This window comes from Gopherus evgoodei, chromosome 1 (genome assembly GCF_007399415.2).
Source record: "Gopherus evgoodei ecotype Sinaloan lineage chromosome 1, rGopEvg1_v1.p, whole genome shotgun sequence".
Classification (NCBI taxonomy): Eukaryota; Metazoa; Chordata; order Testudines; family Testudinidae; genus Gopherus; species Gopherus evgoodei.
The window spans coordinates 168,567,108-168,587,342 of NC_044322.1; the positions used below are offsets into that span (position 1 = coordinate 168,567,108).

At 42.9% G+C, this 20,235-nt stretch overlaps 1 protein-coding gene across 1 annotated transcript in view; it reads left to right on the forward strand.

Annotated features, from left to right (window-relative positions):
- The window catches only part of TIAM1 (T cell lymphoma invasion and metastasis 1), a 290,505-nt gene that overhangs the window by 690 nt on the left and 269,580 nt on the right, over positions 1-20,235 (forward strand). The window lies entirely within an intron of this gene.

The following is a 20,235-nucleotide window of genomic DNA, read 5'->3' on the forward strand; positions in this document are numbered from 1 at the left end:
AATAATGCATCTTGTTTCAGGGTCTGCCCTGGATCATGGTGCCAGAGGCTGCCCTTACAAGTTTCAGGATTCCAACTTTCAAAATGACTGCTTAAAAAAGCTGTCAGACTTGTGACCATCTTGCCATAGGCTGTCTTTAAAAAATTGTCTGTCTAGCCTTGCAGTCAGGTAGAATAGCACTACTTTGACACCTGTATATAAATAATGAGAAGAACATGATATTTGCTGTGTGGGTTGTTTCCTTTATGATTTTATTTGTCATATGTCAGTGAATACAGAATCCTCTTCTCTCTTTACCTTTGAAAAATCCCATGCAGATAAGCTAAACTTTGTAAAAATCATAACTTAAGTATTCTGTACGTTGTCTGATTACTACATGGAAATGCTAAAACAATGCAGTTAAAGTGTATATTTTGAAACCAAGTTGTTTAGTAGATATTGAACATAAAATGTGTGCTGCTGCATATGGATATATTTGCATATCTAGTTTCTAGTGTATAACTTGGAAGACTGTAAATGGATTACTTCTTCAAGGGGTGTGTTAGTGGTAAAATGGAATTATGCATGTGCATGATGGAGGGTGGGGGGTGGAGTAGACCTCTGAATGTAGAAAATGCATCAGAAAAACTATATAAAATCTAGGAAAGTCAAGGTTCTAAAAGAAGCTGAACTTCACTTGTTTTGCTCTAGGAGAGTTATTCCTAATTTTTTTTGTACAAAACCCTAAATTTACTATATTTCAATGTTACATATATTATGGCCCTCATGCTGCAAACATTTAAGAATGTGCTTAAATATAAACATGGTGAGTACTCCATTGAAGTCAATGGGACTATTCACTGTGCGTAAACCTAAGCAAGTCTTTGCCGGATCAGGATCTAAATAAGTGAAAATGACTTAAATTACTACTCTTAGGGTCTGCTTGTGCAATCATTAAATTAGCGAGCACTTATTTATGCACATAATCTCAGCCTTAAATGGAACTACTCTCATAAGTATAATCTTGAGATTGCACAAGAGGGTCCTTAATTTCTCTGAGCAATGAAGTGCAGGATTTTGCATAAGGTCACAAAGAATTCAGGAATGAAAACTTTTAGAGAAGCATTGACTTTTCCTTATTTTAGAATCCCCTTCCCACTAATATTTCTAGTTCTGTAGTAGTTTTCATCTTCACCAGCCAAACTGGAAAATGCATATTTAATAGTTGTCAAGCAGTTCTTTACATCCATAATACTAAACACTGTAAATTAAAATAACTAGGAAAAACTCAGATCTGTTGAGTGATTACTTCTGGTGCCTAATTTGTGATAAGAGCACCTATTTTTCTTCCTGTATTATGGAAAAGCTGCTGCCAATTTCAATGGCACTTCAACAGTGTGATATAATTTATTGAACAAGGGCTAATGAAGCTTAGTTTCATCTTAACTATATGGGCCCTATCCAGCAGAGAGCGGCTTTCTGGATAAATAGCAGGAGGAATCCCTGTTCTGAGTATTTGCTCCTTGTTAGTGTCCATGTAAAATCCTAGTCTGCCCTCGCCCTAGATGGAGTCAGTTTATTCAACCAAACTGTTCTTCTTATCATACTACATATGACAGCTGGGCTCATTCGGAGGCAGTGTAATCTAGTGGATAGTTTTTTGTCTCTTTATAAAGTCTGTCCTGCAGGGATCGTCTCTTGCTATGTGTTTGTACTGTGCCTAGTATAATGGAGCCCTCATCTAGTGGGGATGTTGGCAACTACTAAATAATAATAATTGGACTGACTCAATGTGTGTGTTTTGAGAATGACGTTCTACTTTGCTAGGAGCAAGGCCACTACATCAGCGCTTTTTGGGTATCTTCTCTGTAAATTGTGAGGAGAGCAAAAATTTCCTACCAGTTGTGTATAGAAGAGGAGGAATTTCATATACAGGACTTGTCTCTCTGGTCTGAGGATGCCCACACAAGGGCTACTCTAGTCCTATTAAGGCTGTAGGAATTTTTGTGGGCAGCATAGCTCAAGAAGAATTGAGGGATAAGTTAGGGTAGGGAATTCTATTCAATTAGGCATATATAGGCATTAAACCTCATGACTTCTCCAACAGGATAACTTACTCCTGTGGCCTTTCTTTGGTCTGGTTTTGTATTCGTGATCTTCAGTGATGTCTTTGTGTGTCATTAATAGCCATATTCTGGTGTTCTTACTCAGTCATTACACAGGTAAAACTCACCTTAGCTTTAATGAAAATATGACCTGAATAACGACTAGGGGCTTCAGAATTTGGCTGTGCGTGTATTCAAACAATTACACTGCTCTACAGCCAAAATGCTTCTGAAATAAATGTAGTCCAACTTACTAATTCTGGGACACTGAGAACGAAAATGATGCTTAAAATTGTTGATTGGCTCTAGTTTTCAAGATATGCTATTGGGTCAGTATATACGACCCTTGACTTGGGAATGGCGGAGGATAAGTGAGTTATAAAGGGAAGGGATCTCAATTTAAACCAGAAATGACTAAAATACATCTTTGACTGGATCTATGAGTAAATCTATGACTGGGTTTGGACAGTACTTGCTTTTTAGGCAAAACAATGAATGGTGCAATCTGAAGCTGGTATTGCGTCATACATGATATGAATTGCATCATGTTATTCCTAGAAGTCATGGATGATGCAATCATAACGAAGCTTACGTCACTCTGCTGAACAAATTGCCCTATATCAGCTCAAGAAATCATACAGTGTCGTGCTCTCTTCTTTGTCAGTGTTTGATTTTGCAAAGGGACACATTTTTGTTTAGCCAAAGTGAGCAGAGATGCCTCGTACTTGTGTGAACAGTGCAGATAACTTCTGCTATGTTTGTGGTGAAGTGACTTTTGCATCACAAAAGCGCAGTATGACCACTATGGTTAAGAAAGCCTATCACCTTTATTTTGGCTGCAAAATTGGAGATCAGGACAAGAGGTGGGCCCCACACATATGCTGCAACACTTGTGCAACAAATCTTGGCCAGTGGTTGAACAGGAAAAGGAAATCTATGCCTTTTGCAGTGCCAATGATTTGGAGAGAGCCAACAGATCATCCCAGCAATTGTTACTTCTGCATGGTGCCTCCAGTTGGGAAAGGTGTGTCAAAGAAGAAAAAGTGGACTCTGCATTATCCAGACATTCCATCAGCTATATGCCCAGTACCCCACGGAGAAGGACTGCCGGTTCCTGATGCACTAGAATCATTCTCACTTGAGTCAGACGAGGAAGAGGAAGAGGATGAAACTTCCGGTCCTGAACCATCAGTGTCACAGGACCCACATTTTCTCCCATCCTCCTCCTCTGAACCACACCTCATAACACAAGGTGAACTGAATGACCTTGTCAGGGATTTGGAACTACCCAAGAGTAAGGCAGAGCTGTTGGGGTCCAGATTGCAGCAGTGGAATCTCCTGGCAGGCTATCAGGGCAAATGGAGCCCCTCAATGCTTGCAGACTATTGCTGGACAGTGACAAGAGATGCTCCATTTAATGAATACAAGAGACAAGCCAAGAAGCACCAAGTAGACACTGAATAGGACTAAACTATGTACATAATAATTTTTTGCCTTTTGTTTCATAATAAATTTTATATAAGCCTTTTGCTGATTTTTAAAGTGTTACATAAACAGAACAGGTGAAATGTTATCGTGTAAAGCAACCATAAACATATGAAAAGACCTAGGTTTACAATTCATGATTAAAACTCTACTATCTACACAATATACATAGACATAAAGTGTAAAAACTTAAAATATCTTAGTAACAGTAGTAGAAACAGTAGTAACAGTTGTTTTAATTGTCATATTTGAATTCAGCACATCAAAATACATAATAAATATCACATTTTATCTCTGAAGCAGACGACTTCTCAAAAATTGTAGACCAGTGTTATCAGAGGGGTAGTCTTGTTAGTCTGTATCCACAAAAACAACAAGGAGTTCGGTGGCACCTTGAAGACTAACAGATATATTTGGGCATAAGCTTTCATGGGTAAAAAACCCACTGCTTCAGATCTCCAGGCATCTTATGCTCCATGAAAGCTTATGCCCAAATAAATCTGTTAATCTTAAAGGCCTGGTCTACACTACGCATTTAAACTGAATTTAGCAGCATTAAACCGATTTAACCTGCACCCGTCCACACAAAGCCCTTTATATCGATATAAAGGGCTCTTTAAACTGATTTCTGTACTTCTCCCTGATGAGAGGAGTAGCACTAAAATCGGTATTGCCCTGTCAGATTAGGGTTAGTGTGGCCGCAAATCGATGGTATTGGCCTCTGGGCGGTATCCCACAGTGCACCATTTTGACCGCTCTGGAAAGCAATCTGAACTCAGATGCACTGGCCAAGTAGACAGGAAAAGCCCCGCAAACTTTTGAATTTCATTTCCTGTTTGCCCAGCGTGGAGCTCTGATCAGCATGGGTGGTGATGCAGTCCCAAATCCAAAAAGAGCTCCAGCATGGACCGTACGGGAGATACTGGATCTGATCGCTGTATGGGGAGACAAATCTTTTCTATCAGAGCTCCGTTACAACAGACGAAATGACAAAGCATTTGAAAAAATCTCCGGGCTATGATAGACAGAGGCCACAGCACAGTGCTGCGTGATAAGCGTAATGGAAAGCCAAAGAATCAAATGGACGCTCATGGAGGGAGGGAGGGGGTACTGAGGACTCCAGCTATCTCGCAGTCTCTGAAAAGCATTTGCATTCTTGGCTGAGCTCCCAATGCCTGAAGGGACAAAAACATTTTCCTGGGTGTTTCAGGGTATATGTCATCAATTTACACCCTCCCCCCTCCCCCCCGAAAGAAGAGGGAAAAAAAACGTTTCTCGCCTTTTTTCAATGTCACCCTATGTCTACTGCATGCTGCTGGTAGATGAGGTGCTGCAGCTCTGAACACCAGCATCCCCTTCCCGGTGGCAGACGGTACAATATGACTGCTATCCATCATTATCATCAGCCTGTGAGTGCTCTTGGCTGACCCCGGTAAAAATGGGAATCACTCCCGGTCATTCCCGGCAGATGGTACAGAACGGCTGGTAATTGTCTTCATCATAGCAACTGGAGGCTGAGCCCCATCAGCCCACCACCTTTCATGTCTAAAGAAAAGATTCTGTACTGCCTGGATTATCATAGCAGCAGGAGGCTGGGCTCTTCTCCCCCCGCCCCCTTTAATGTCCTGCCTGGACTATCATAGCAGCTGGAGGCTTCCTCCCCCTCATTTTATCTCACTAAAAAGTCAGTGTTCCTTATTCATGCATTCTTTATTACTTCATCACACAAATGGGAGGACACTGCCATGGTAGCTAGCCCAGGAGGGTTGGGGAAGGAGGGAAGCAACGGGTGGGGTTGTTGCAGGGGCACCCCCTAGAATGGGATGCAGCTCATCATTTCTGCGGGATCTCTGGGGCGCTGACATGGAGCGGCTGTGCTCTCTGGTTCTCTAGTAGACTTGCCCCATATTCTAGGCACGACTGACTCTTTTTTTAGACAAAATATATAGAAGGGAATGACCGTGGGAGTCATTCCCATTTTTGTCCATGTGCCCCCGGCCAACCTCAGCGAGGCCAGCCAGGAGCACCCAGGACAGCAGCAGATGGTACGGAACGACTGATAACCGTCATCTCATCGCCAATTTACAGTGGCATGGCAGACAGTGCAATAGGGATGGTAACTGTCTCTGCTACCTTGCAAAGGCAAATGAATGCTGCTGTGTAGCACTGCAGTACCGCATCTGTCAGCAGCATCCAGTACATATACGATGACAGTGACAAAAGGCAAAAGAGGCTCCATGGTTGCCATGCTATGGCGTCTGCCATGGCAATCCAGGGAAAAAGGGCGTGAAATGATTGTCTTCTGTTGCTTTCACGGAGGAAGGATTGAGTGACGACATTTACCCAGAATGACCCGTGACACTGTTTTTGCATTGGAATCTCAACTCAGAATTCCAATGGACAGGGGAGACTGCGGAAACTATGGGATAGCTACGGGATAGCTACCCACAGTGCAACGCTCCAGAAATCGACACTAGCCTCGGTACATGGACGCACACCACCGAATTAATGTGCTTAGTATGGCCGCGTGCACTTGACTTTATACAATCTGTTTTACAAAACTGCTTTATGTAAAATCGGAATAATCCCATAGTGTAGACATACCCTAAGGTGCCACCAGACTCCGAGTGGTTTTTATTCAAACAATGCCGACTATGTTTTGGGTTAAAATAAATAAGCTGAAAAACTGCCTCTTTAAGAAGTCTTTTAGGATTCACTGATTAATCTGTTAGAATGAGTTTCTGTAAATCCTACTTAATCTATTGAATGACCCAGCTCTAGGGTCCATTTTTGAAAGAGAGAGACATGAACAACTTACTGTACACTTTTTCTGTTGTGTTCAGAATCGTTTGTTGTGGCTATACAGCATAACCATTCAGTAACGCTGAATGCAGAATAATCCCCCATTACCCTACATGATATCTGTTCAAGAGATCACTACTTTCGTAAGTTAAAAAGAACTGTTTGATGCTGGATTTAACAGCTATTAATTGCAATATTCGCTAATTGATAAGTTACACTACACAATGTCAATTATTCAAGGAACTAGGTGTTCGTGCTACAGTGATGAGCATGGTATAAATAACTAGATTGATAGAAATACTAGATTTTTAGCAACAGAATTTGAAGTTATGGTTTCCACAGCAACTATTACTCCCGCCCCCTGCACATATGTAATATTTTCCATTTCTTATTTAGCCTCTTGTGCTTTTACCAGATCAAATAGTCCTCCCTGCTCACATTTTGCTCTTATTCCTCCCACTCTCCTTTCTAGCGCCTTCCTTTCTCATTTTATTGCTCTCTCTCTGCCTCCTGCTCCCACTCTGAGATTCATGCCTCCTTTTGTGCCACCTCTTACTCTCAGTACAGCAGGTGCATGCATGCCTGAGGAAAAAATCACTACTTGTCCAAGTGCCTTTTTGTCTTCCTTCAGATCTTTCCATTGTCTTATGTATCGGTTTCCAGCAGTACTAGGCACTGTACAAATGTACAGGAAGCAGCACTCCCTGCCATGAACCTCTTGCAATCTAAAAATAAGATACTCCCTGCCATTGGCTCTTTATGTGAAACCCATTCCTCCTTACCTGATGCCTTCCTCACCAGTGGTGGCTTCACACTATCCTGTACCTGAACTGTTGCCTTGTGCCTTTTGTCTGAGTTAGATTATAACATCTTTGAAGCAGGAATTATGGTCTTGTTTTGTAGTGTTTGTCATGTACACTTGTGGTGGTGTATAAATATTCCCATGTGTAGTGTGAAGCTTAATGCATATATGCAATGTGGCTGGAAGATGGTTTCCAGAGCTTCTGAACTTTGAATTTTGGATGGTTTTGCCATTTTAACTCAGTGTGAGCATATTTAATTTTCCTGTTTTTAAAAAAAAGAATCTTTGAGAAGAATTTTTAGTAAGTAATGCATTAGAAATGCATGTGCATTTCTCCGAATATGTATAAACTTTAAGTGAGCAAGCAGATTTTCAGTCTTTCAAATAAAATTCACTTCTGGGTTGAGAACAAGCATTTTGGGGACTGACATTTTTCACGTCTTAGTTACAGCAGAAACCACTTAAAAATAAAAACATAGAATGAATGCCATCTCAACCATAACTGTAATAAGAACTAATGAAATAAGTGCATTCTAGCAAAAATGAGTAAAAATTAAAAAGCCTGATGTGAACCAAAAGGTAGCCAAGTCAGTAAACATTAAATAAAGGATTCTCCTTTTTGCTGAGGAATCCATTCCAAAAAGGAATTGAACTGGAAATGTGTTGTATCCAGAATCAGTGGGGCTACCTATTGAGCTAAAGGATAATATGCTTTGTCTATTAGAAGTTCTCTTTGAAGCCTCTAAGCAAGAGGGTTTCTTTGCAGAAAAGGTAAGTGCTCTGTGGTCCCTTTTCCTTAGAGGTTTTTCATTGAAGTGCTGACTAGGACCTTAGCTTTAGAACTAGCCATTCTACCAATGTATTTCAAGTCAGTTACTTTCAAAACAGCGGCTGTATACACAATATGGACACCCTCCATATTCCAAGAGGAATTTTTATCAATCTCCAGTCAGAGGCATTTTATTTAGTCTGCTTCACATAAAACTCAAGAATTGATATTAGCAACAATTCCATAAAGTGGTTTGCTGGTTACCTGGGGACTCTTAGGAAGAAGGCTTCCTTGAAAATTGCTAGCTGAGATACAAGGGTGTTACAAATGGGGTTGCCTCTAGGGTCTTGCTTTCTATTTTTTTAGTAACCTTCCAGATCAGTGTGTGTTCTTTTCTATGCATATGTATTCCGTTGATGTGGCTTGTGTATTACAGAATGCCCATCCCTTTCCAGATTGTCAGCAGCTTATAGTTTTAGCTAAATAGAATGGGGAGCATGATTCTTCTCCCATGAGTTGATTTTTAAATGAAATTTAAACCCAATCATCATCTTTGATATGCTGCCCAGTTATAGAAACAAACTTCCTCACTGATTTAAAACAGCAGCTGGTAATGTCTTGAAGTAGGCTGACCAGTTTAAATACCTTTGACTCTCAGCTAGATGTTTTTGAGCAAAATATATGGATTATATTTTCACCACAATGGGCCCAAATTTAACTGCATTGTGCAAATTAAGAATCTGAATTTATTTGCAAGGCAGCAGGTTACTCTTCAATAACTATTATCCGCCCTGCATAGTAAGCATATTGCATGTTGGGTGAGATAGCAGAGGCCAGTAGTAATAAACCACCTGGGAGAAGAGCCAGATAGCATTTACTAGAGTAAGATCCATGTGTTTACTTTCTTGTGTATTCAGAACCCATCATTGTGCCCTGTGCAATCAACTTAATTAGTGTAGTCTGTCTACCAACATCAGCACCTTTACTCAGAAAATGTCTTTATATCTTGGCACTAGAACATTTTAGGTTTGCTTCTTTCCATTGCAGTCTGCAAGTACACCTTTTTCTCTTCTTTCTCCATTAATTTTAGAGTGCCTCAAGCCAACCCTTATGAGGAACAGACTAATGGGGCTGGAGACTGAGATAGTTGGGACAAGATACGTAATCCATAATCACAGAATATCAGGGTTGGAAGGGACCTCAGGAGGTCATCTAGTCCAACCCTCTGCTCAGAGCAGGACCAATCCCCAGACAGATTTTTGCCCCAAATGGCCTCCTCAAGGATTGAACTCACAACTCTGGGTTTAGCAGGCTAATGTTCAAACCCCTGAGCTGTCCCTCCCCCCCAAGTAGGGCCTTACCAGATTCATGGCCATGAAAAACACATCTCAGCCTATGAAAGCTGGTCTTCTGTGTGCTTTTTCCTGTACTCTGCAGATTTCATGGGGGAGACTAGCGTTTCTCAAATTGGGGGTCCTAACCCAAAAGGGAGTTGCAGGGGGGTTGCAAGGTTATTTTAGGGAGGGAGGGTCGTGGTATTGCGATCCTTACGTCTGCGCTGTCTTCATAGCTGGGCGGCTGGAGAGCTGCAGCTGTGGGCCAGGTGCCCAGCTCTGAAGGCAGCGCCCCGTCAGCAGCAGCACAGAAGTAAGGGTGGCAATACCATACCATGCCATCCTTACTTCTGCTAGTGGCTGCTCCGCCTTCAGAGCTGGGCTCCCAGACAGCAGCCGCTGTTCTCTAGCTACCCAGCTCTGAAGACAGGGTCGCTGCCAGCAGCAGCACGTAAGTAAGGGTAGCAGTACTTCAGCTCTTCCCTGCTCCCCCAATAACCTTGTGACCACTCTACCACAACTCCTTTTTGGGTCAGGACCCCTACAATTACAACATTGTGAAATTTTAGATTTAAATAGCTGAAATCATGACATTTATTATTTTTTAAAAACCTGTGACCGTGAAATTGACCAGAATGGACTGCAAATTTGATAGGCCCTTTCCATTAGTATTAAAAAAGAAACAGCGCTTATGTTAAGCATAAATGCTATCATTGAGGAGTGGAGGAGAATGAGAGAGACTCATCACACTCCCAGGGGCAGGACCTCAGCTTCTGATGTCAGTTTGTCATTGACAGCTTACACAGCTGAGGTCCTGCTGCCTTAGGGTCTTCCTGAAATAATAAACAGAAAGAGGCTGGTAAAAAGTCATTGGGTAAGGCTCAGAGGATAATAGGTCCAAACTCTTTATAAAAAGATATATACTCTAAACAGAGGAAGACAGTTCCTGTCTCAAATAGAATACAATTTTAAAAGAGATGAAGATAGGCAAAGAGTGAGAGAACAGGTTGTGTACATTTTCTTAAGATCTCTAGGGATAACTGCAGAAGTTCCAGAGAGTATCAGACTTCCTTGCTTGCCTAAATAGGCAAGGAAAGTAATCACCTGCATATAGGCAGAACAGTTTTCAGATATGTTAATAAATCTAGCTTTAAAAACCTCAAACACTTCTTCAAACAAGAGACAATATTCCTTCAATACTAAGGTCTTCATATGTATCAACTTTGAAGTTTAAAAACCAAACCATTTGAAGTTATTCTGTCTTCAACAGAAAATCCTTACATTTATTATAAAACTTAAAGCCCAAAGTGCAATAACACAAAAGTAACAATTTCAGTGCTTTGAATACTATAGATGCTTAAACTAAGGGCTGTCTACCCTGTGAACATAAGTATTATGTTTTATAATGCAAAAAGGTTACTGCTTCATAGTATTCAGTACATCTTTCTGTGTAATTTCTTCTTTCTTCACCCACTCTGTTCCAGCTGTTATTACACAGTTTTCCTCCCCATACTTAATCTAATCAGGGGATAATCTAAAATCAGATGAACTGATTTTAACCCCCCTCCTCCTTCCCCCCCCCAAAAAACAAAACAAAAACACACACAATGGTTTTTTTCTTAATCCAGAAAAGTTTCAGCTCCAAGCAACTGAAAATAGTTATAGAAATATAATTTCAAGCAAAATTAGAATGTCATTACTGAAATACTGTCATGGATTTTAAAGATGTTTTTGCCTTCATTGTTTGTGACATATCATTGAGCAATGGTTTATTGACAATTCTATTTTACTTCAGGTAATCACATTAGTTATTGAAGGACAGTGATTTTTTCCCCCCCTCAGAACATTAGGCTTGATTTAATGCAGGTAGTTCTCATACACATTAACTTGATTACTCTTTGACTGAGTGGCTTATTACAGCAATAAAGCTTTGGAGGAAATGTCCAACAGTAAGTTGAGAAATGTGTTATCTGCAAAGCTTCACTCAAAGCTAAAGATAATCTGAAATGCAGCAAGTGTCCCAAAAATATCTGTTTTCCTTTCCCATAAATGCCACTGTTAATTCAGAAGCATTCTGATTCTCCTTGGGATCATTAATTCTGTGGAAAGAATGAGTTGAAAAGCAAAGTTTATCTGAAGTTTCTGGGTGCCCTTTGCAGTCTGTTTCTAGCCGCAGTGAGTCTGTAGATCTACTATAGGAGTTCATACGTGGTGATTGTTGCCTGTTCTAGTTCAATATGGCAGTTTGAATATCCAGTGTGTTTCCATGGCTTTCTCTCAGTTCACTTTCCTGTGTCTCAGCCATCTGCTTTTTTCACCTGCCCACTGAAGACTGATGGTACCTTGTCCTCGGTCTAGCCAGGACTCTCACAGTGCATGATACTCCATGTCATAAACAGATAGTTAAGGGTTAATGCTTCTTTTACCTGTAAAGGGTTAAAAAGTTCACCCTAGCCTAGCTAACACCTGACCAGAGGAACCAATGGGGGAACAAGATGTTTCAAAAGGAAGGAGGGAAGTTTTTCCTTTGTTTAGAGTTTCAGTTTCAGCTGGAGTGAAAAAGATCAAGGAACCAGACTCTTATTAGAGTAGTAAGTTTTAGAAAGGAATAGATAGGTTACAAAGAAATAAACAAACCTGTCTTATGCAATTAGCGGTAGAATCAAATTGGGTATCTAAATTTGTGTCCAGGGGAACATCCTCTGTGTTTTGAATCTGTTGTCTGTGAGAGTAGCTGGTATGCTAATCTCTTCCAGAGGGTTTTCTTTTACCTTTCTTTTCTTTAATTAAAGCCTGTTTCTTAATATCTGATTTTTCCTTGTTTCAAGATCCAAGGGATTGGATCTGGACTCACCAGGGAATTGGTGAAAGAGTCTCTCAAGGCTTCCCAGAGAGGGGAAGGTTTTTGGGGGAAAGGGAGTGATCCAGACACTGAAAATTCTGGATAGTGGCAGCGATACCAGATCTAAGCTAGTAATTAAGCTTAGAAGTGTCCATGCAGGTCCCCACATTTGTACCCTAAAGTTCAGAGTGGGGAAGGAACCTTGACACTCCATCACTTTTGTTTGCAGAAAGAGACCTCAGTGTTACCCTTTCAGACATGAAATTGTTGTGCATGAATGCTGTCTCTGACTTCTCCAGACTTAATCTTTTTCTCACTTCCCTAGTCTGCTTATTTTCCTATTGAAGTAGTTTTCTGTGAGGTTAACTTGCCTTAGGAGTGATTGGAAGTTAATTGATTTCCTGGATTGCAACACCATTTTAGATTTATTTCACTGGAATCTCAAGGTCTGGAATGTTTTCATTCATCTTTTCTTCTTAATTTTCTCTCACCTTTCTCTGGGTATACTTCATCCCCACCCCCATCCTCTGAATGCTGGTCTGTGGAGACTCCCCGATGCTTGGTTAATATATAGCCTATAGCCTGGCTTTTTTTTGTCTGGTGTCTTAGGCTGCCTTCCATTCAAGCTTCTAGGCTAATGGAAGTAACTGGTAACTAGTGTTTTTTTTTTTCCTGCTCCTTCTCCCCCCTAATAGTATTGCAAGATAGAAAAAAATCTAGTTCAGCACAATCCTTACTTTTGAGAATTCAGCTGCAGCCTGCTAGGAGAAAACCTAAAGGGATACAGTCCTATTAGAAACCATATATGTATTTTTTTGCATTGATCTTACAGAGGAGCCCTACTCCAATTTGCAAGTAGAAATTTGTTTTTCAACTTACAGAACCAGTGTAAGACCTGAATGTGAAGCTGTGTTCATTTTGGCTTGTGCAGCATCACCAGAAATATTCTCCAGATGGAGTTCTGCCCTCCATTATAGCTATGCAACCGTAAGGCCTTCAGTGAGATTGCACAGGTATAATAAAGTACATAATTAAAGACAACATGGCTCTACGAAAGGAAATGATCAATGCTGTCCATATGCAAGCTGGAAGAGAATCTCAATCACTGTCCAAGAACAGAGTTGTTTCTGTTGAGCTGACAGCAATAACATTGCAAAATCTCTTGTTAGAGTAATTGTATATAATCTGATATCAACAGGAAGTAGGTCTGCTGAGTAATAAGATACTTGAAAATATTAACTCTTCACACCAGAACCACGCTGTAAGCAGGTGGAGTTCTCATCCTGCTCATGCAATAGTATACACACCCTGATACTATCCCCTTCTTGAGGGTTTTTCTGATAACTGAAACAGAAACCTCAGCCTATACAGTACTTGGCTTTTTCTAGAGTTTATCCTCACCTGTTAGTTTCCTCTGATTTAGAGTTTGTCTTTACTGCATTATTAGCTCGGGCTATAGTTTGAGTTTTGCCCCTAACCTGATTCCCATCCACACACAAACATCTGAGGCTCCACTTAAGTGGTTCTTTAAGCTTGAGCTGGCTGATCAGAGCGTGTAGGTTGAAGCTTGTCTCTTACTGATTCTGGAGCCTATAATGCATTGGGGATGCAGCAGTTGAGTCCAATTCCTCTGAGTTCAGTCACTCAGTGTAGCTCCTGTTTTGCAGCATGGTGACTGATACTTAGGGCACATCTACACTGGCAGAGTTACAGCGCCGGCAACTACCGCGCCGTTCAGAGAGAGCAGAAAGGAAACCGCTGTTGTGTGTTCACAATGACAGCTGCCGGCACAATAGTGTGTTCATGCTTGCGACATTTGCAGCGGTATTCGGAGCAGTGCACTCCGGGCAGCTATCCCACGGAGCACCTCTTTCTCTTTTGCCACTTAGACTTGTGGAGGGGCATCCTGGGTCTTGTTCCAATGCCCCATGATGCATTGCTTCACATCCCTGCAGTCCCTGTGCTTCCGTTGGCATTTGGCGCCATCTTTCAAAGGGTTGTGTATTGCATGTCCTGCCTCTTTCGGGCAGCAGGAATGGATCCCGAGCTGCTGACCAGTATGCTGCTTGCTCTGACCAACATGTCGTGAGTGGCAGTGGAGTTATTCCTTAAACTACAAAGGCAAGAGGAATGTGACATTGCTCTTGCTATGCGTAGTAGCTATGACACTAGATTGCTTGTGGCATTCATGGAGGTGCTGACCACAGTGGAACGCTGCTTTTAGGCTTGGGAAACAAGCACTGAATGGTGGAATCACATTGAGATGCATGTCTGGGATGATGAGCAGTGGCTGCAGAGCTTTCGCATGAGGAAAGCCACAATCGTGGGACAGTGTGGTGAGCCCCCACCAGCCCTGCAGCGCAAGGACATGAGAATGAGAGCTGACCTGTCGCTGGAGAATCGCCGTGGCGATTGCACTGTGGAAGCTGGCTACTGATTGGTTGCTAACCAGTTTGTAGTGGGAAAGTTGACCGTTGGAGTCGTGTTGATGGAAGTGTGCAGGGCAATTCATTGCATCCTGTTCTGAAAGACTGACTCTGGGCAATGTGCGTGGATGACTGCAGAGAGGCAATAGATGGCACGCACATTCCAATTCTGGAACCAGACCACCTAGCCACTGAATACATTAATCACAAGGAGAACCATTGAGAAATACCCTAGGCGCTTGTGGATCACCGTGGGCGTTTCATGGACATTAATGCAGGCTGGTATGGAAAGGTGCATGATGTGCACATCTTTCGGAACACTAGACTGTTCAAGAAGTTGCAAGCAAGGACTTTCTTCCCGGACCAGAAGATCACCATAGGAGAAGTCGAAATGCCCATTGTGATCCTGGAGACCCTGCCTACCCCTTAATGCTGTGGCTTATGAAGCCATAAACGGGGCAACTTGACAGCAACAAGGAGCAGTTCTGCACTTGCTTAGCCAGTTATTGAACGACTGAGTGTACCCTTGGCTGTTTAAAAGCCCGTTGGCGATGCCTGTGTGGGAAGCTGGATCTTGCCAGTGACAATATTCATATGCTTATAGCCACGTGCTGTATGCTCCATAATATTTGTGAAGGGAAGGGTGAAAGCTTCACTCAGGGTTGAACCACAGAGGCTTAGCACCTGGAGACTGAGTTTGAACAGCCAGAGACCAGGGCTATTAGAGGGCCACAGCACAGGGCCATAAAGATCAGGGATGCCTTGAGGCAGCAATTTGAAGCTGAAAGCCACTGCTAGGAGGTGATTGGTGCACATGATACAAAAAGGGGGCTTAACATTATTGTATGTTGCTTTCCAGTACTCTTTTTTGCTTTCACTTAGAATAAAAATTGCTTTCAAACCAACACAATTCTTTTTTTAAAAGACAACAACGGGAGGAGAGAGTCAAACGAAAAAATTCATCAGTAGGGAGGGGGACAGGGGACGGCGGAAGGGAAGGTCTCCAGAGGAGGAGGGGTCCCTGGATGGCTACAGATTTGTATATGTCCAGGTATCATATCCAACCTTCTCCTCTGGAGTACAATGCAGCGGGTACTGTGCTTCAGCAGGGACAAACTGTAAAGGGATGGGTATTGAGTGCAGTGGGTAGTGGGAGTCAACACTGCTGGACTATGAGGAGGGAGGAGTGGAATGCTGCAGGTAGAGACTGGAGCCAAGAGGTTGGTAAGTGTGTTGGGGGTGGGTGGGCACTTGGGAAAGAGTTTCGTGACAGCAGCTTCAGGGGCGGGCGGGCGGGCACGGAGCTGCTTGGTTTGAAGAGCTAGTATTGCCTGGAGCGTGTCCACTTGGCAAGAGCTGCTCTGGGACTTCTTACTGGTGTGCCACGTTCTCCTTTTGGTCCCTCTTCTCGCTGTCACGTCACTCCTTCAGTTCCTGTTGCTCGGCAGTGGAGTGCATCAACCTCACGGAGAAAGTCCTCCTTAGTTCTTCTTGGCCGCTTTCTAATTCTGTGCAGCCGTTCTGCCGCTGATAACGAAGAGAGAGGCTGGGCTCCCAAGGTCATCTCTGTGAACACTTTACAGAAGCAATATTGTTTGCAACACAGACAACACTGATTCAGTGCTTTAAAACATAGCCGGTACTCGCACACTTGTCACTAACTGGCTGACCCCAGGCAAGCCCCCATGAGCCATAAGACCCCCAAAACGGTGAGTAGCTGCAGGGGCAGAGGAAATCACTCTTCCCGGACCCTGCTGTACACTGGGCACTTGGCTCTTAGGGAGAGCCAGCACTGTAGGGTGGCCAGATAATCATTCCTGTCTGCACACTTTCCACGGGATATGATCATTATGGAAGATATCTTGCTGCTGAGGGTGAGCAGGGAATCAAGGGAGGGTCTTTTCCAAGCCTGTGGCTTCCATCCTGGCCCCTATGCGGCTTGCCTGTATGCAGCAATGGTGTCATTCCATCCTCTTCTGCCCCCCCCCCAACTGCAAAGTAGTGTGGGTAAGTTACCATTAATGGGGCAAGAAACAAAGCAGCTCTGCCGAGAAACCTGTGGCAGCAGATTGCCCAGTATCTCCATGAGAGTTTCCTGGAGATCTCTGAGAGAGATTCCCATGAAGTGAGGGAGTCAATCAACAATCTGTTCCGCTGCTCAGACTAGGCATGTGGTGGGAGACAAGCCTGCTTTCTGCAACCCTCCTTCCCCCAGCAACTCACTTCAGTAATTCCGAAAATCAGATCCACTTACGAGGAGTCTCCTCTCCTGTTTGTGTTTCACCAAGATCCTGCTGCTGTGACTGGCTACCCTCTGGGGTACAGAAGAGCTCCTGACTGCATGCATCTCTGGCCTCTGAGCCATTCTCTGCTTCTGGGTCCCCCTTCCACTCTTCATCCAAGATTTCCTCCTTCTGGCTCGGTCCACTCTCAACTGGCACACAAGCCAATGAAGTATCCACAGGGGCCTTCGCAGTGGAGGTGCAGTTGTCATTGAGTATTGCGTCCAGCTCTTTGTTGAACCGGCAGCTCTGGAGTGGTGGGTTGTCTCCTGCGCCTTGTGGTAGGCGTTCCACAGCTTCTTCACTTTTACCCTACAATGACCAGAAAGATGAAAACAGGCATTGTGGGACACCTCATGGAGGCCAGTTGCAGCTCTGTAATCACTACACTGGCACCGCTGCACTATATCCCTGGCACAGAAATCTCTGCACCTCTCATGGGGGTGGTTTTTTTGTTTGCTTGCACTCCAACTGTGCAGTTTCTGTGCATGAAGTGACTTATCAGTGTGTACGCCTGGGGAGTTACAGCGTAGCAAGCTGCTTTACTGAGCAGAAATTTGCTAGTGCAGACAGCCTTACTTGTGCTAGGCTAGCTTGAGCGAAGTAACTCAAACTAGCTGTTGCAATGAAGACAAGCTCTGGTCTGGGTTCTCAGGATAGTCAGCAGAATAATTCTTCATCTCCTAGCACAACACTCTTTTCACAGATTTCAGGCGCTACTTTATCAAATGTATGAAGAAACATACTATGTCATCTTGGAAAGTTGAGGGTTAGGGATGAAAATATTACACCAGTACAGATGAAAATGCCATGAAGGCATAAATAAGGATTAAGTAGCTTTCTTAGATTTCCATCCCTGGGAAATGTAAAGGCAAGAATTATAAGTTGGATGTTTTCCTGACAACATGGGCAGATATGAAAGGAGGCAGTAGTTTGGGTGAGATAATGAAGTTTTGGTTACTCTTCTTGCTACTTAAGGTTTTCAGGTAAGTTTGGAATGTTTGGAGCTGGGGGAAGTGAAAGTGAATGAAGGATGTGATGAGATTGAAGGAGACAAGTCAGGAGAGGGCTGAAATGTTGGCTCATGTATAGAATTAGATAGTTTTCACAGAAGCAGCAGCAAAGGTTGAATTAAAAAATGCTCTCAGCAGATCAGTTGGAATGGATTGTGAAAGAGTGTGGGGTGGGGCAAAGACGGCACTGGAGAACATTAGGAGAGTCCCTTGTCAGTCACCAAAGGAATGATTAGATTGGCATATATGAAGCCAAGAGAGCAAGATTTCTGAGATTGGGACGAACTGTGACAGCAGTCAAGAAAGCTGTCATGGTTTATGGTATATATAGGTGAAGAAGGATGAAAGTACAGCAGAGTTCTGTGAGATTGTAAAGCACGTATAGGAGGACAGACTTGGGACTATGGAAGTTACAAATGGGAAGGTGAGGAACAATGACCTTTAAGGGGAAAAAGACTTTGCTGAGAAAAGAATGAGACAACAGCAAGTGAAAGAAAGCAAGTGCAAGGGGAATTTTTGAGGAGGTGGTGATATGGCAGGACTTCTGAGGAAGTTGGGGAAGGTATCAGACACAGTAAGTATCTGGTTATTGTTGTGGCACACAGAATGGTGGATGAGTGGTTGGCAGGCAGGATGAGACAAGATGAGAGGGAATAGGATCTTGCATGGGTTACTTTTATTTATTGAAAGACTGGAGTTTGAGAATGTGTTAATATCCAGAAAAGGGTAGAAAGCTGTGGAAGGATTAGTGTGGAGGATTGATAGGATTGGAACTGCAGTGGGGCTGGTTATGATGACTTCATGTGAGAAATCTCAAAAATAAAAAATAGAAAAATTGAAATTTGCAAAATTCAAAATGCACTTTTTCTCCAGAGAGGTGAAACAGGGTGGAAGAAGACCAGGGAGCTCATTGAAGAGTAAATGCTAGTGCAGTGAGTAGTTATGGACATGATATTGGGTCACAGTAGTCCAGAGGGAGGTTTTATCCAGAGTCTAGTGATATTTTCAGATTTTGTGGTTTAGCTTCAGACTAGAGAGATGCCATTGCTACCATCAGCGGTTCTGGGGACGTGATTTCAGAGTGTCATTGTAGGAAGTTATGGTCTTCTGAGTGCGAAGGAGGTGAACTGGTTAAGAACAAGAGAGTACAAAGGGGTAACCATGCTGGACGAGGAAACTGGAGTTATATAGAGTAAGAGTTTTTCAGATGGTCAGGGTGATGAGATTTAATGGAAGCTCGGTAACATGAACAATTCTTTTTGAGAGAGAGTTGTTGGTTTGACAAGGAAGTGATCATATGGAACACTTTTATGGGGCAGGTCCATTAGACAGTCTGTGAAGATACCAGAATACTATTGTTACATGCTGCCAATGAGACACATCCCTTTACAAAAGGGATGTCACTTTCTGCACCAGCTTCAGTTTCTGAGCTGTTGTCTGATCTTGCAGTAACAAAAGCATGGAATATTGCATTGAGGCCTGCCTCAGAGGGGTTAAAAACGGGTGCAGATGGGGGGGGGAAAGCCTTCCGCCTGACTGTCACTATCTGACCGTCCAACAGATCCTCTGCTTGTAAATTTCATTGACAATCAGGAGACCATACCCTCAATTGGAGGGGCTGATAGAAGATCTGGCAAGGACTCATTTTCCCACAACTTACCAATATCACTGTTGTATCAAGCAGGCAAGATACTAACAAGCTTCAATAGGACTTTATTTTTACAGTGGAAACTTCTTTACCAAGCTGCTGCTGCACCCTCTGTAACTCTCTCTCCCCCTCCTCCTCAACTCCTCCCCCCTCCTGCCCGTTTCCTGTCCTTTCAGACTCTCAACAGCCAGTGCTCCCAGTTCTAATAATACAAGTAGCATCTAAACACCACAATCATCTCAGCCTTATTCATTCTCAAACAGACCCTAACTGCTACCAAGCAGTTGCATGTAGGCAGGGCAAAATGGAGAGAAAGCCGAACATCATCTCTATCTTAAAAACACTTCACTTCATGCCTCCTAGTAGCCCCATCTGTCTACACACTGAGCAAGATAAGTGATGAGAGAGAGCCTAGAGGAACCCACCATGAGAGAACCTTTCGAGCAGGAAAGCAGTTGCTCAGTGAGGAAAGAATAAAGCTGCCCTAAAGCTGCCTCATCTGTTCTTCCTCAGATCCATGAGCCAATCAAACCCCACCCCAACATGATCAGTAGTATTGAAGGCAGTTGATTGATCCAGTAATATTTGCATGGACCCCGATCCTTATTTGTTGCCAGGAGTAGATCACTGTCATAGTGAGGTTTGGAGCCAAATTGATACAGGCTGTGGAGTTCTGAGTTGCCTATGATCTCTGAGAATTGTCACCACAATCATTTTCTTCCTTCAGAAATGAAAGATTGTCAGCACC